A 17,760-nucleotide genomic window follows, 5' to 3' on the forward strand; every position below is an offset into this window, starting at 1 on the left:
AGTTACTACACAGATATTCAACAGTGTTATATATATCACTGTAGTTACTACACAGATATTCAACAGTGTTATATATATCACAGTGTTATATATACTACACAGATATTCAACAGTGTTATATATATCAACAGTGTTATATATATACTACACAGATATTCAACAGTGTTATATATATCACTGTAGTTACTACACAGATACACAGATATTCAACAGTGTTATATATATCACTGTAGTTACTACACAGATATTCAACAGTGTTATATATATCACTGTAGTTACTACACAGATATTCAACAGTGTTATATATATCACTGTAGTTACTACACAGATATTCAACAGTGTTATATATATCACTGTAGTTACTACACAGATATTCAACAGTGTTATATATATCACTGTAGTTACTACACAGATATTCAACAGTGTTATATATATCACTGTAGTTACTACACAGATATTCAACAGTGTTATATATATCACTGTAGTTACTACACAGATATTCAACAGTGTTATATATATCACTGTAGTTACTACACAGATATTCAACAGTGTTATATATATCACAGATATTCAACAGTAGTTACTACACAGATATTCAACAGTGTTATATATACACAGATATTCACAGTGTTATATATATCACCGTAGTTACTACACAGATATTCAACAGTGTTATATATATCACTGTAGTTACTACACAGATATTCAACAGTGTTATATATATCACTGTAGTTACTACACAGATATTCAACAGTGTTATATATATCACAACAGTAGTTACTACACAGATATTCAACAGTGTTATATATATATCACACAGATATTCAACAGTGTTATATATCACTGTAGTTACACACAGATATTCAACAGTGTTATATATATCACTGTAGTTACTACACAGATATTCAACAGTGTTATATATATCACTGTAGTTACTACACAGATATTCAACAGTGTTATATATATCACTGTAGTTACTACACAGATATTCAACAGTGTTATATATATCACTGTAGTTACTACACAGATATTCAACAGTGTTATATATATCACTGTAGTTACTACACAGATATTCAACAGTGTTATATATATCACTGTAGTTACTACACAGATATTCAACAGTGTTATATATATCACTGTAGTTACTACACAGATATTCAACAGTGTTATATATAGTTACACACAGATATTCAACAGTGTTATATATATCACTGTAGTTACTACACAGATATTCAACAGTGTTATATATATCACTGTAGTTACTACACAGATATTCAACAGTGTTATATATATCACTGTAGTTACTACACAGATATTCAACAGTGTTATATATATCACTGTAGTTACTACACAGATATTCAACAGTGTTATATATATCACACAGATGTAGTTACTACACAACAGTGTTATATATATCACTGTACTACACAGATATTCAACAGTGTTATATATATCACTGTAGTTACTACACAGATATTCAACAGTGTTATATATATCACTGTAGTTACTACACAGATATTCAACAGTGTTATATATATCACTGTAGTTACTACACAGATATTCAACAGTGTTATATATATCACTGTAGTTACTACACAGATATTCAACAGTGTTATATATATCACACTGTAGTTACTACACAGATATTCAACAGTGTTATATATATCACCAGTAGTACTACACAGATATTCAACAGTGTTATATATATCACAGTGTAGTTACTACACACAGATATTCAACAGTGTTATATATATCACTGTAGTTACTATTCAACAGTGTTATATATATCACTGTAGTTACTACACAGATATTCAACAGTGTTATATTACTCACACACAGATATTCAACAGTGTTATATATATCACTGTAGTTACTACACAGATATTCAACAGTGTTATATATATCACTGTAGTTACTACACAGATATTCAACAGTGTTATATATATCACTGTAGTTACTACACAGATATTCAACAGTGTTATATATATCACTGTAGTTACTACACAGATATTCAACAGTGTTATATATACTCACACAGATATTACAACACAGATATTCAACAGTGTTATATATATTCACAGTGTAGTTACTACACAGATATTCAACAGTGTTATATATATCACTGTAGTTACTACACAGATATTCAACAGTGTTATATATATCACTGTAGTTACTACACAGTGTTATATATCAACAGTGTTATATATATCACTGTATTCAACAGTGTACTACACAGATATTCAACAGTGTTATATATATCACTGTAGTTACTACACAGATATTCAACAGTGTTATATATATCACTGTAGTTACTACACAGATATTCAACAGTGTTATATATATCACTGTAGTTACTACACAGATATTCAACAGTGTTATATATATCACTGTAGTTACTACACAGATATTCAACAGTGTTATATATATCACACAGATAGTTAACTACACAGATATTCAACAGTGTTATATATACTACACAGATATTCAACAGTGTTATATATATCACTGTAGTTACTACACAGATATTCAACAGTGTTATATATATCACTGTAGTTACTACACAGATATTCAACAGTGTTATATATATCACTGTAGTTACTACACAGATATTCAACAGTGTTATATATATCACTGTAGTTACTACACAGATATTCAACAGTGTTATATATATCACTGTAGTTACTACACAGATATTCAACAGTGTTATATATATCACTGTAGTTACTACACAGATATTCAACAGTGTTATATATATCACTGTAGTTACTACACAGATATTCAACAGTGTTATATATATCACCGTAGTTACTACACAGATATTCAACAGTGTTATATATATCACTGTAGTTACTACACAGATATTCAACAGTGTTATATATATCACTGTAGTTACTACACAGATATTCAACAGTGTTATATATATCACCGTGTTAGTTACTACACACAGATATTCAACAGTGTTATATATATCACTGTAGTTACTACACAGATATTCAACAGTGTTATATATATCACTGTAGTAGATATTCACAGTGTTACACAGTTATACACAGATATTCAACAGTGTTATATATATCACTGTAGTTACTACACAGATATTCAACAGTGTTATATATATCACCGTGTTACTAGTTACTACACAGATATTCAACAGTGTTATATATATCACTGTAGTTACTACACAGATATTCAACAGTGTTATATATATCACTGTAGTTACTACACAGTTACTACACAGATATATTCAACAGTGTTATATATATCACTGTAGTTACTACACAGATATTCAACAGTGTTATATATATCACTGTAGTTACTACACAGATATTCAACAGTGTTATTAGTTACTACACAGATATTCAACAGTGTTATATATATATCACTGTAGTTACTACACAGATATTCAACAGTGTTATATATATCACTGTAGTTACTACACAGATATTCAACAGTGTTATATATATCACTGTAGTTACTACACAGATATTCAACAGTGTTATATATATCACTGTAGTTACTACACAGATATTCAACAGTGTTATATATATCACTGTAGTTACTACACAGATATTCAACAGTGTTATATATATCACTGTAGTTACTACACAGATATTCAACAGTGTTATATATATCACTGTAGTTACTACACAGATATTCAACAGTGTTATATATATCACTGTAGTTACTACACAGATATTCAACAGTGTTATATATATCACTGTAGTTACTACACAGATATTCAACAGTGTTATATATATCACTGTAGTTACTACACAGATATTCAACAGTGTTATATATATCACTGTAGTTACTACACAGATATTCAACAGTGTTATATATATCACTGTAGTTACTACACAGATATTCAACAGTGTTATATATATCACTGTAGTTACTACACAGATATTCAACAGTGTTATATATATCACCGTAGTTACTACACAGATATTCAACAGTGTTATATATATCACTGTAGTTACTACACAGATATTCAACAGTGTTATATATATCACTGTAGTTACTACACAGATATTCAACAGTGTTATATATATCACTGTAGTTACTACACAGATATTCAACAGTGTTATATATATCACTGTAGTTACTACACAGATATTCAACAGTGTTATATATATCACTGTAGTTACTACACAGATATTCAACAGTGTTATATATATCACTGTAGTTACTACACAGATATTCAACAGTGTTATATATATCACTGTAGTTACTACACAGATATTCAACAGTGTTATATATATGTTATATATATCACAGTTACTACACAGATATTCTGTAGTTACTACACAGATATTCAACAGTGTTATATATATCACTGTAGTTACTACACAACAGATATTCAACAGTATTCAACAGTGTTATATATATCACTGTAGTTACTACACAGATATTCAACAGTGTTATATATATCACTGTAGTTACTACACAGATATTCAACAGTGTTATATATATCACTGTAGTTACTACACAGATATTCAACAGTGTTATATATATCACTGTAGTTACTACACAGATATTCAACAGTGTTATATATATCACTATAGTTACTACACAGATATTCAACAGTGTTATATATATCACTGTAGTTACTACACAGATATTCAACAGTGTTATATATATCACTGTAGTTACTACACAGATACACAGATATTCAATCAGTGTTATACATATTCAACAGTGTATATATATCACTGTACACACAGATATTCAACAGTGTTATATATATCACTGTAGTTACTACACAGATATTCAACAGTGTTATATATATCACTGTAGTTACTACACAGATATTCAACAGTGTTATATATATCACTGTAGTTACTACACAGATATTCAACAGTGTTATATATATCACTGTAGTTACTACACAGATATTCAACAGTGTTATATATATCACTGTAGTTACTACACAGATATTCAACAGTGTTATATATATCACTGTAGTTACTACACACTACACATATTCAACAGTGTTATATATATCACTGTAGTTACTACACAGATATTCAACAGTGTTATATATATCACTGTAGTTACTACACAGATATTCAACAGTGTTATATATATCACTGTACACAGATATTCAACAGTGTTATATATATCACTGTAGTTACTACACAGATATTCAACAGTGTTATATATATCACTGTAGTTACTACACAGATATTCAACAGTGTTATATATATCACTGTAGTTACTACACAGATATTCAACAGTGTTATATATATCACTGTAGTTACTACACAGATATTCAACAGTGTTATATATATCACTGTAGTTACTACACAGATATTCAACAGTGTTATATATATCACTGTAGTTACTACACAGATATTCAACAGTGTATATATATCACTGTGTTACTATATATTCAACAGTGTATATATATCACTGTAGTTACTACACAGATATTCAACAGTGTTATATATATCACTGTAGTTACTACACAGATATTCAACAGTGTTATATATATCACTGTAGTTACTACACAGATATTCAACAGTGTTATATATATCACTGTAGTTACTACACAGATATTCAACAGTGTTATATATATCACTGTAGTTACTACACAGATATTCAACAGTGTTATATATATCACTGTAGTTACTACACAGATATTCAACAGTGTTATATATATCACAGTGTAGTTACTACACAGATATTCAACAGTGTTATATATATCACTGTAGTTACTACACAGATATTCAACAGTGTTATATATATCACTGTAGTTACTACACAGATATTCAACAGTGTTATATATATCACTGTAGTTACTACACAGATATTCAACAGTGTTATATATATCACTGTAGTTACTACACAGATATTCAACAGTGTTATATATATCACTGTAGTTACTACACAGATATTCAACAGTGTTATATATATCACTGTAGTTACTACACAGATATTCAACAGTGTTATATATATCACTGTAGTTACTACACAGATATTCAACAGTGTTATATATATCACTGTAGTTACTACACAGATATTCAACAGTGTTATATATATCACTGTAGTTACTACACAGATATTCAACAGTGTTATATATATCACTGTAGTTACTACACAGATATTCAACAGTGTTATATATATCACTGTAGTTACTACACAGATATTCAACAGTGTTATATATATCACTGTAGTTACTACACAGATATTCAACAGTGTTATATATATCACTGTAGTTACTACACAGATATTCAACAGTGTTATATATATCACTGTAGTTACTACACAGATATTCAACAGTGTTATATATATCACTGTAGTTACTACACAGATATTCAACAGTGTTATATATATCACTGTAGTTACTACACAGATATTCAACAGTGTTATATATATCACTGTAGTTACTACACAGATATTCAACAGTGTTATATATATTCACTGTATATTATCACTACACACAGATATTCAACAGTGTTATATATATCACTGTAGTTACTACACAGATATTCAACAGTGTTATATATATCACTGTAGTTACTACACAGATATTCAACAGTGTTATATATATCACTGTAGTTACTACACAGATATTCAACAGTGTTATATATATCACTGTAGTTACTACACAGATATTCAACAGTGTTATATATATCACTGTAGTTACTACACAGATATTCAACAGTGTTATATATATCACTGTAGTTACTACACAGATATTCAACAGTGTTATATATATCACTGTAGTTACTACACAGATATTCAACAGTGTTATATATATCACTGTAGTTACTACACAGATATTCAACAGTGTTATATATATCACTGTAGTTACTACACAGATATTCAACAGTGTTATATATATCACTGTAGTTACTACACAGATATTCAACAGTGTTATATATATCACTGTAGTTACTACACAGATATTCAACAGTGTTATTTTTGTTATTTACTTCTTACTTTATAACTTCATATTCATTTCTTGAATTTTACAAATTTCAAATATTCCACTTAACTATAACATTTACTCTGACGTATAATTACCGTACTGTTTCTTAGTGTGAATTATGTTTATTTCAAACTACGCTGATTTACAACAATTGAGAAATTTTATTTCAAAACTTGTTAAAACTAGAAACAATATGTTTTACATATTTCCAAAAGTAGATTGGTTAAAAATAGGGGCAGTGGCGGATTTAAGGCCAGTCATTTTTATAGACCCTACGTACTATGTAATTTTTACATAGAGGAAAATTGACTAGTCTATGAACCCCCCTCGATCCCCTACCTAAGCACGCCACTGGATAGGGAAAAAAGCAGCCTAGAAATATATATTACTTTAACACGTAGAGCATAAATTGTTGAATACGTTTTAGAAGAGCCGTTTTGAGCACACACATCGCCACGTCAATGTTAACCACAGCTGATATGAAATTGCGGAGAAGCAGATTGTATCAGAACTACATTTTGATATCGTTTGACGTTTCATTGGTCCTATAGTATCTCCGCAAACTGAATGCTTTTGTAAAGGGTATATAACAGTTCATTCTGAAGAAAACATAATCATAGGCTCAGATTATAAAGATGATGACAGATCGAGGATGGAGATGAAAATCACCTTTAGTACTTAATATCAAATTAAGCAAAAGAATATGGATTATCTTGAAGTATGAGAATCGTCCATAAAACGACCTGTGACAAGTCTTACTGTGGAAGTGTCAGGAAATGTGCGTTGTCTTATATCACAAAAAAAATCAAAAATACGAACAACAATAGAAAAATCAAGTCTTCGACCCTTACCAAGCATCTATACTTGTTGTTCACGTTTTGAATTCTTAAAACAACTGGGGAATGGAACGAGCATATATACTATACCACGAAATATACTAGATTATGTGCATTTCTGTGCGATCTTATTTTTGAAACAAGGATTGGGAAACTGCCTTCTTTATACACAAGGTGGATTATGGAAACAAACAGGTAAGATAGGTGAGCTTTAGGACGAAATTTTTGATGTCTTGTTTTTTGCAATGAGAACTACGTTACAGGACTATTGTGAAGAAACACAGCCTTCAGAATCAGGATTATCAGACGTAGCAATATGAATTGTAGCAAACTGATAAGTCTCTCAAGGCCTAGGCCTGGCATGGCCTTGCGCGTTAAGGCGTGTGCTTCGTAATCTGAGGGTCGCGGGTTCGCGCCCGAGTCGCGCTAAACATGCTCGCCCTCCCAGCCGAGGGGGCGTTATAATGTGACGGTCAATCCCACTATTCGTTGGTAAAAGAGTAGCCCAAGAGTTGGCGGTGGGTGGTGATGACTAGCTGCCTTCCCTCTAGTCTTACACTGCTAAATTACGGACGGCTAGCACAGATAGCCCTCGAGTAGCTTTGTGCGAAATTCCAAAACAAACAAACAAACAAACTCTCAAGGCCTATATAATTTATAATGCTGCAAATATATAGAATTCATGCAACTTTTAATCTTGGATATCAAATATGATGGCAGTTTACAACAGAATAGATATAACTGAGGTAACATTTTGGTAACTGTTTCAAATTATCAGTAACAACGTGACAAAAGATGAATTATTAATAACCGCGGCACTTGAAATTCTTTTAGGCAGAGTTAGAGTAAATGAATATACAAGACTTTGGGCTTGGCGAAATATATCCGTCGAAAGGGTTTTACTTTATTTGTCCAAAACCGTAAATGGATTTCAAATTAGTCAATAGATAACAGAGCAAACAGCTAAACGTTTGTATTAAAAAAAACAAAAAAAAAAAACAGAGCCATTTTATGAGTCGATTTGCTGCGGCTATAAACACACAGATACAAAAATATAAAACATTAAAATATTGAATCCAAGGTTCTTTTATAAAGACCAATACAGCTAGTTAAACTGCCCTCCCTAGTACAGCGGTATGTCTTCGAATTCACAACGATTCGATTCCACTCGGTGGGCTCAGTGGATAGGGCGATGCGGTTTCGTTATAAAATATCGCTAGTGTAAAAGCAACATTTTCAATATAATTAAAATTTTAGAAAAATTTCAAACAAATTTTTGTAAAAGGCTGTTTGAAAAAAAGTACCAGTGTTGAATATAAGATATCTCAATCTAAGGAAATACGTCTGAACCATAAAGTCAAAATGCTCGAATGTTTAGTATCAAAACCTTGAGTTCAGACTTATGAAACCAGTTTTAAAATTTCAATTATTTTACTGGTTTTTTTTTTCCAGATTTTCCACGAACTTTCCAGGATGACTCATATTGTAATCCTCTCTATTGATATTATTATAATATAGGTTTACATGATATATTTTAGATAACTGTATCTCTCTTAAATCAAATAGGCAAATCTTATGTAAAATGTCTATCAGTTTATGACCTTTACTCTGTTCTCATATTACACTAGATTTCAAGGTTTGATCCTTCTCTGAAGCTTGAATTTTAAACTTATATCTTTTCTGACTAGAGCAAGGAAAAAGAGATCTAATTAAAAGTAAACTTGATATAGTCACATTCCATTGTATATTAGAATAATGTAGTTAAACTTCGCAGACAATATGCTTTCCACTTTATGAACACTTAAAATTAGCAATTCGAAACTTATTTCAATTAATACCTATGTTTATCGACCTACGTGTATGCTGGTTCACAATATGGCCAATATAAGGCATTTTAGCTTAGATATAGTACAATATTACACTTTTGTTTCAAGTTCTAGTTACATTGGAAGTTGTGAGGTAGCAGGTTATGACATTCTCATATTCCTCCGCCGAGAAGTAGTTCAGAGGAAATTATATTTACATCCATCAAATCCATTACATCCATGGCTTTCATCAAATTTCACCAAGTATTTTTTTTTTCTAAAAGAGCGACATGCTTTCTAAATCATGATGCACATGAAATGTTTATATATATATTCAAAAATTGTTTCAATGATGCACTGTACATGTTATTAAAGTGACATGTCGCGGATTGAAAGCTTTGAAAGTTGTACAGAATACATAATAAAATATAGCGAGGATATAGGCAGATATTACCCAGGCAAAACTCTTAGTAAATAAAAATCTAATCTTAAATGTGATGTATAATACCACCAAAGAAGATTTTTTTATATTAGAATGAAGAGTGAGATATCTTTAATATGAACTGGTTTGGCAATCCTCTGAATAAAAGGTGTAATTAAAAATGGTTATGCAGTTGAACTAATTATTTTAATATTAAATAAAAAACAACAACCTTAGAACTTGTTTAGGTGTTCATTTCCTCAAGAATCGTTTATTAAAAGTTCGGTGCGACATCTGTAGGTTTGACAAAATGTTTCGTACTTAAATCATTTGATTGACGAAAGCTAACAAAGCAACGATGTATATTTACTGTCACAATAACTCCATGATTTGTTTTCAACGCTTCACTTATCTTTAGATATATTCTTTTTCTCTCTCAAAAAGCTACTTTCTGCTGATATATATGAAGTTATAAGTAACTGAAGTGTATTACCCAAAGTCTGTTGACAAAGCATTGATTTTCTACTATGTGAGACGAAACAGCAATTTGTTTCTAATACCACAAAGAAAGTCTTCAAAAAAAATTATCTTACCTTTTAGTACAATTGAGAATAACAGTTAACACACAATCTTTATTTAGTTTTCTAACATGTTTGTAGTGGAGTCATAGTTCTATGTAGAAGATAAAACTATTGAAATATAAAGCTCGAGAAAACAAATATTTGCATACGCTCAGAGAGTTTCAACTTTTTCAAACTCAATGATGCAGTCAATCGTCTTTGTCATTAAGGTACTTTCTTACATGCCTATTATTAACGTCTTGATCAATAGACAAGAATGAGTGACAGTTGTCATATCTGTTGGAGCCTCGTAAAATATAAATACATTTAAGTTTTATTGAGATGAATACTTTACTAAAGATAAACTACATTTTAGTGGAATAACCCTTGATAAACCCAAGACTCTTGGGGTTTTGTTCTCTTAGCTACAACCGCTGGAAGATTCAATAATAAGCCATAAGAATAAAACACAGTTTCACTGTTATATTTGTTTGGCATTTCAGTATAATATTTCAATCGTTTTCTGTCTGTATGCTTTGGTTTCTACAGAAAGATACTGATGTTTAACCATCAACAATGAAGAGTCATAGAAATAAAATTCAAACTTCACTTCATTAGTTTGTATACCTTTTAGGGTAAAATATAAACTATAGCGAACATTAGGAAAGTGACAAAACGTGAGATTACTTTGTTCAGTGATAAGTTGTCAGTATTTTCGTCCACAAATGTATGTAATACCTGAAAAAATATATTTGCTGTGTTAATTACATGATTGTTTATACGATGAAATGCTAAAAAAATAAACTTTTAAATCCAAGTGTTAACTCCTTGCTTACACTAGGAATAGAAAGAATCGAAATATATTTTTACTTATTCCCTTAAGTACTAAGCTAGACTTTGAACTGCACATCTTTAACCGATCGGCTCAGAATACCCAACAAAATTTGTTAAAATATTTATATTATATAGTATAACTATTTCAGCATTTTGATTTTAAATCATACCTTCTTAAGACTTTGATGTTCTTGGAAAGTCCGTATTTTGCTTTTTTCTTTAGATTTAAATTTTCAATTCAAGAGATTGGTGAGCTTTTTAGACTGACAAGTTTTTTTTAATTCACCGACAGATGTCATTGCTATAAGCAGACGAACAATTACGTATCAGGAACAAATAACTTATGAATTCATTTTTTTTTTATTTCTGTTTCATTTTGTAATTTTCTTATAAAGAAGTGTAGAAAATTATTAGACTTCTAACCTAGGTGAAACTGTTATTGTTAATTGTTTTCATAATTTAGAGGTTCAGGTAAAAGTAACGTTGATTTAAAGGAATAAAATCAGAAACAAATATTGATTTTAAATGTTCAGTTTTAATCAATTTTAGAAAGTTTCTTACAAGTCGATCTTGTAATTTGAAGATACAACCTAAAAGTATTTTGAAACAATCGAAATGCGTCTCACTTCTCTGTTTCTTTCTACGATTACGACACTAAATCTGTGAGCCAGAGTTAGGGATGCCACAGAGAAAAAAATGGTTAAGAGAAACTTACCGTATGGCTTTTCTTTAGAAGCTGGTTTTTGGCGAACGTGCGCTCCACTGAACACCGGCCACAAATGAAGGAGGAAAAGGAAAACGAAGTAAGCAGTTACCATTATTTTTCTATTGGCTGAGATGGAGAGGAACGTTGCTTATGTTCACAGTATGAGGCATAAGAAAACCTCATCCACAAAGTGGATTGCTACTTCTTCTACCTTCGTCATCTAAGAGATCTTTCACGATCTGTGCAGCCACACAAAATGAGTGTTGGAAAGCTTCGTTCACGGCTTCTTTAAACACTCCATAAATCGATTGTTAGATTCAATTGAGGAATCTATCTATAGATGGCGCCACATGTTACAACCGAATGAAATATCTTTTTTTAAGTAAATGTTGTTTTCACGCATGAAGTAAGAGGTAACCTGTACTAAATTAGATAAGGAAAAATGTTAGTAAGTGTTAACACAATTCAAGTACTGGTCTTTAAGTAGCTTCCGGATATTCTTCGAGGTTGCGTAGATAAATCTATAGTATATATGTTGATTTGTTTTCACAAATATAAATTACTTATCAGAACATTCGGATGACCGCGTCAACGGAAATTGATATAAATACTAATTCGATCCAAAGAAAATCGAATTATACATCTGTTTTTTTATGCTACATAATTGTAAATCTATTTTTATGAATGAATAAGAATTACTCCTGTTTTACGTATACCATTCGAATTCCAGGACTGGAAACTTAATGAGCTACTGCTTTCTCTGGGCTGACAATTCCTAAGATTCTGGGCAAACGTGTTTTTTTTTCGAACAATAATTTTGAACCGTTGTTAAAATTGGACACGGACAGTAAACATCTCATAAAATAAATTGGATGTTTAATAGATTGTTTGGTCATGTAGTACCTCAGGCTAAAAGTGCGGGTAACCATTCAATGTTTTTGTGACCATTGTGTTATCATTTTATTGAGATGGATACCACACACTCGCTCTCTAGTTAACGCACAGTATAGTGCAAGGAAATAGTATAAACAAGAACAGAATTATTATTTAAAGTATTGTCATTTGTTTGTTTCTTTTGAACTTCGCGCAAAGCGACAAGAGGGCTATCTGCGCTAGCCGTCCCTAATTTAGCAAAGTAAGTCTAGAGAGATGGCAGCTAGTCATCAATACCCACCGCCAACTCTTGGGCTAGTCTTTTGCTAAAGAATGGTGAGATTGATTGTCACATTATAACGCCCCCACGACTGACAGTACGAGTATGTTTGGTGTGACGGGTATTCGAGCGCCCCGCATAGAGCAGTATTGTATATACTTTAATTAAACCAGGTGATAAAACCTGTTTTGTTCACACAATCAGCAAAAAAAGAAAAGTTTTAGAGCGTTATATAATGTCAAGAATCTTGGATGTTTCAGTTTTAATAAAATTATTAGAAACAAAAGAGAAACGTGGTCTGGTAAACGTGACGTCAGCAGGTTTATTTAACTTTACGATATTACAATACTGGCTTTGTATATGTGAGTTACTTGTATTGTTTGAAAGTTTTATATGTGAGTTACTTCTATTGTTTGAAAGTTTTATGTGTGAGTGAGTTACTTTATTGTTTGAAAATTTTATGTGTGAGTTATTTCTATTGTTTGAAAGTTTTATATGTGAGTTACTTTATTGTTTGAAAGTTTTATATGTGAGTTACTTTATTGTTTGAAAGTTTTATATGTGAGTTACTTTATTGTTTGAAAGTTTTATATGTGAGTTACTTCTATTGTTTGAAAGTTTTATATGTGAGTTACTTTATTGTTTGAAAGTTTTATGTGTGAGTTACTTTATTGTTTGAAAGTTTTATATGTGAGTTACTTTATTGTTTGAAAATTTTATGTGTGAGTTATTTCTATTGTTTGAAAGTTTTATATGTGAGTTACTTTATTGTTTGAAAATTTTATGTGTGAGTTATTTCTATTGTTTGAAAGTTTTATATGTGAGTTACTTCTATTGTTTGAAAGTTTTATATGTGAGTTACTTTATTGTTTGAAAATTTTATGTGTGAGTTATTTCTATTGTTTGAAAGTTTTATATGTGAGTTACTTTTATTGTTTGAAAGTTTTATATGTGAGTTACTTTATTGTTTGAAAATTTTATATGTGAGTTATTTCTATTGTTTGACTTACTTTATTGTTTGACTGTGACAACAGCGTGCAAGTTTCACCATACGCAAGCTTGTGACGTAAGTTTCACGAATGAAGAATATGAATAATACGTAATTATTATAAAAGCATACAAAGAAAGCTGCAATAAATTATGATTAATATAGCATTATCAAAAATAATTAACTATATAGAAACAGATATTAATTAAATTATATTTGCATTATCAATTCTACAAAGTTATTATGATATTTTTCAAGTATGTATGTTTTCCTCATAGCAAAGCTACAGTGAAAGGCTATCTGCTGTGTCTATAGAAGGAAGTCGAACCTCTGACTTTAGGTTTATATGTACCAAGATTTATTGCTATACCAGCGAAAACTTTCTCAAGTACTACGTTAATTAATTTATTTTATAAAAATACATTCGTTGAGTATGTATTTTAAAACCTGAATTTATTTTTAGACCTTGATTTCTAATACTGAATTTGAGCTTTTCGTTTCTTAACTTTAACTTATGGCTTTTCCGCATAACAACAGTAACACATGTTTCGTTTTGTTTTTCGTTTCTGCCATATAATTACTACTTATGGGCATGATTTCAGAGATATGGCCACTTATTAGTTAACTCATAACACTTACAAACAGCAGTTACAATTGAAAAAAAATATAATAGGATGTCTCACAGTTACGTAAAACAAAAACTGACCAATTGGATTACAGATCGATAAAAATCGAGTTATTTAAAAGAATTATTTTTGTAAGTAATTACATTGGAATTTTTATAAATTTTAGTATTAATCGTACTGTAAAATGTATTATAAATCTATCAAAAAGGGCATGGAAAAAATATTTTAGTGACACAGTTTGCGATATTCAAATATATACTGCACAACGTTTTGTTTGGATTAGATCGATTTTTATGAGCGAAATGCTTTAAGATATGTATAGGCTGACATGGATGTTTGTTATATGATATCAAACAACATAGTTTGTTTCAAGTATGAACAGAGTTAAATGTTTCAAACACAGAGAAATAAAAATATATAATTACGATTTCAATCACATTCTGAAAAGCTTTGAAAATGTGATCAAATAACATTAACATTTATATACATTGAAAACGATTTTATAACAAACAAAAGAAACTATTGTTTCAAGCTTTTCGGAAATTGCTTTCATCAGAACCAAACCTTTTGCGATTTTTATCATTATTTAAACGATATAGAAGGTATACGGTCTCATGATAACCAATAACTGAGTAACTCGTTCCATTTATAGACCATTAAAATAAAAAAAACAGAATGGACAATAAGTATATGAAAACATAATATCAAACTCTCTTTATTTTCTCCTGATTTTTAAAAGACAGCATCGGGGTTGTAAAAACTGTTTCAATTTCTGAGTATTCCATAACGTAAACGTTAGTCTGGATTCACAAAGGTACTGGACACTAGAAAATGTTTGTTTGTTTTTTAATTTCTCGCAAAGCTACACAAGGGCTATCTACACTAGCCGTTCCTAATTTAGCAGTGTAAGACTAGAGTGAAGGCAGCTAGTTATCACAACCCACCGCCAATTCTTGGGGTGCTCTTTAACCAACGAATAGTAGAATTGACCGTAACGGTTATAAGGGCGAGCATGTATGGTGCAACGAGGATTTGAACCCTCGCCCTTCAGAATACGAGTCAAACGCCTTAACCCACCTGGCCATGTCGGACCTCGATGAAAAATGAAAATGTAGTTACTTTGTTGATTCATAAAAAGAAAGATAAGTTAAGCCTTATATTATTTTAGAAATATACACTTCCTTTTATCTAGCTAGAAAATACTTTTATTTATTAAAAAAATATACCTGTCTGTTGAAATCATTGGTATATTTAATGTTTTAAATTAGTCCTAAAGAAGATCTAGTGAAATGTGTGGAAAATAGCTTGGATCCAAATAAAACTTATAAATAGTAAATCAATTCCTGGTTTGTTTGTTTGTTTGTTTGTTTGTTTTGAATTTCGCACAAAGCTACTGGAGGGCTAACTGTTCTAGTCGTCCCTAATTTAGCAGTGTAAGACTAGAGGAAAGGCAGCTAGTCATCACCACCCACCACCAACTCTTGGGCTACTCTTTTACCAACGAATAGTGAGATTGACCGTAACATTATAACGCCCCACGGCTGAAAGGGCCTTTAATTCCTGAGAACCTAAATATATGACATAGTGGCCCGGCATGGCCAAGCGTGTTAAAGCATTCGTCTCGTAATCCGAGGGTCGCGGGTTCGAATCCCAGTCGCACCAAACATGCTCGCCCTTTCACCCGTGGAGACGTTATAACGTTCGATCAATCCCACTATTCGTTGGTAAAAGAGTAGTCCAAGAGTTGGCGGTTGGTGGTGATGACTAGCTGCCTTCCCTCTAGTCTTACACTACTAAATAAGGGACGGCTAGCGCAGATAGCCCTCGAGTAGCTATGTGCGAAATTGATAACAAACACAAACAATCGTCCTCTCAACCGTGTGAGCGCTATAACGGGACGGTCAATTCAACGTTTTGTTGGTAAATAGCAGTCTAAGAGTTGGAGGTGGGTGATTTTAAGTATCTGTCTACTATAACATGCAAATTATCTGTGATAAACAAAATCTTTGCAAACATAAATTAACATCTGTTAACCTGAAGATGACCTAAGAAGTTCGAATTGTTGTTCTATACTTCATTTCAATCAAAGTTCTAAAATCTATACCAGCCATCTTTAGAATACATTTTTTTTTACATCAAGTGGGTTTGTTTTCATCATAAAATGTAAATTGGTTATTAGATGGATTTGCTAACTAACTGTTGTAACCGTTAAAGTTCACGTTCTAGCCACGTTTATTAGGTATATCAAACTAACTCTATTAAACTCACCTTATAATATTAATTTAGTCATTACATACATTCATTGAACGTTCTGGCAATTAACTCAAATTGAAGCTTGTATTCCAAATATGTATCTATTCAGTAAATAGTTTCTTAACTAACTTGGATTGAAGCTGGTTGAGGTTTGCGATTATATATTGTGTTTTTTGTGTATTTTTTTTACAATTGAATTAAAACTTCCATCTTCACGTAACAGGACTAAACTTATCACTTATAGTTTTTCCATTTTTCCTTTAATTTCGTATAATTAAGAAATAACTAAATATTTGAATTATAATTTTACAAAATCGTTAAAACTACTGTGTATGATTGAATTTGTCAGTAAGCGAAACCGTTTCTGTCAGCCATCAACTTCATGGATTCACTATCATTAGTGTAACTTTTCTTGGATCGACCTCCTATATAATAATAGACAAAGCATACAATAAATGACGTTATACATATTTTTATATTTAAGCTACTGCTAAGACCTAGATAATATAAATAAGTGAATTGTTACGTATGCTTCGAACGCGAAGTGGTTAGCACAATCTGATAATGACGTATTGTGTTCACTATTTTTTTTAAATCATTAAATCGTATTGAAAAAATCTGTTTGAGTTTGTTGACTCATAATT

The 17,760-nt window shown here is 30.8% G+C and overlaps 1 pseudogene across 1 annotated transcript in view; it reads right to left on the reverse strand.

Annotated features, from left to right (window-relative positions):
• LOC143231674 (neural cell adhesion molecule 2-like) overlaps positions 1 to 12,377 on the reverse strand; it is a 239,095-nt pseudogene extending 226,718 nt beyond the window's left edge. The window contains exon 1 of the transcript XR_013017108.1: positions 12,106 to 12,377. The product of XR_013017108.1 is annotated as a neural cell adhesion molecule 2-like (transcript). The remainder of the gene's footprint in view (positions 1 to 12,105) is intronic.
• Positions 12,378 to 17,760: the final 5,383 nt, after the last annotated feature.

This window comes from Tachypleus tridentatus, chromosome 11 (assembly GCF_004210375.1).
Source record: "Tachypleus tridentatus isolate NWPU-2018 chromosome 11, ASM421037v1, whole genome shotgun sequence".
Classification (NCBI taxonomy): Eukaryota; Metazoa; Arthropoda; class Merostomata; order Xiphosura; family Limulidae; genus Tachypleus; species Tachypleus tridentatus.